Source organism: Geospiza fortis, unplaced genomic scaffold, assembly GCF_000277835.1.
Source record: "Geospiza fortis unplaced genomic scaffold, GeoFor_1.0 scaffold54, whole genome shotgun sequence".
Taxonomy (NCBI): domain Eukaryota; kingdom Metazoa; phylum Chordata; class Aves; order Passeriformes; family Thraupidae; genus Geospiza; species Geospiza fortis.
Genome location: NW_005054301.1, coordinates 6,164,775 through 6,166,403, shown reverse-complemented (window position 1 = coordinate 6,166,403; position 1,629 = coordinate 6,164,775).

Genomic DNA, 1,629 nt, shown 5'->3' with positions numbered 1-1,629 from the left:
AACGCGCGGCGAGGTGAGCGCCGTCGCTCCACTTGTTTTATTATCATCCTTATTCACCATTAATTGCCCTTAATTAACCAAGCTCCCGTTCATTAAATTGTGTCTTCGCGGCCGTGTTTCCTTCCTCCCATAACGCGTAACTAGCTGTGTTTTAATTAGCCTTTGTTGCTGCCGTCCACCCGACAGGTGCACCCCTTCCAGCAGCTCCTCGCTGCCACAGTTACCATGGTGAGTGTCTTGACACTTCATCATGGCCAGCCCAGGGTACCCCTGGCTCTTCCCGTTTCCTCTTTCAAGTGGGTGCCGTTGGCCCTGACACTGAGTTTCGGCCAGCCCTTCTACCAGCTCTTGCAGACTCTTTGGGTTTTACCAACTTATTCCAAATGTACAGCACAGGAAACATCAGCACAAGTGCATTAAGGTGCAGCAAAGTGACAGCGTAATCGAGATCCCGGCTGGTGGTTAACAAATGTTTTGTACGGGAAAAATAATCAGTCTTTGGCTTATCCTAGAAACATGTATTCCTGCCCTCCTGGCCTGGCTTTTTCTTGAACCAGGAGTGCTCAAGTGGTTACTACCAACTGGCCGGCTGGTTTGCTGTGTCTGTGGGGTGGTTGGTCCCAGATTAAATAAGTGCCTAACCACTGGCATGGCAGGGGACCTGCAAGGGGAGAAGAGCTGGAATGAAAGCTGAGGGATACCCTTGGAAAAACTGTGCTGATTGTCTGGGAAGAGGGCGGCCCCTGCATCTTTGTCCGTCCCTTGCTAACCTATGTGCATGTCCCACTACAACAGGAAATGATCCTAAGATGGGGGTTTTCATTCTCTCAGGAGATGGCCCTGTGCTGTGCCATCACAGCCCCTCCAGCCTGGTCAGTCACTGTGTCCAGCCCCTGCTGGACCTGGTACTTGCTGTGGGACTGGCAGAGGGGGCACCCCTTTGTGGCTGACCTGTGGTTACCCTGCATGCACACACTTGTAGGCGATCTCCCTGGGCTCGGGTGCCCTGGGCAGCTCCTTTGCACAGCCCAGGCTGTTAACAACAGCACAGGACAGTAAAGCCTGTGCCCACAGCTCAGCTCAGCATCCAGCACCAAACACTGTCTCTTACAAAGACCATTTCTTTGGGAGTATGAAAGTATTAACTGTGCCTCAGAGGGCAGGTCTAGGAGGATGCAAAGCCATCTGCTTTGTAAGACAACTCATTGCCCAAACACAATCAGTGTGCTTGGTTCTTTGGTTTCTCCTCAAAACACTTCCAGGTTCCTTTTCCAGCCTCTGCCTAACAAAGACGAATTTTTCCTGCCCAGCCTATTTACACCCCACAGTCTCTGTGGTCTTTTAATTTCCACCAGAGACTGGAGGCTCTTTCTTGAAATGAAAAGTCTGAGCAGGCAAGAAGTGAAGGACAGCCAGGGATGAGAGCAGGGGTGCTGCTGGCACAACTCACCTGCCTGGCTTCAGCAGATCTGTGTGGGCCTGGAGAGGACAGAGCACAGGAAAACCACAACATCCAGCACAATGTATCTGTGGAGTGGTTTGGATATTGAGGTGATGGTGGCAGAGAGATGTGTGAACAGGAGTCACCAGGAGGGTACAAAACTTGGTTAAGTTCTTCACTGAACATCT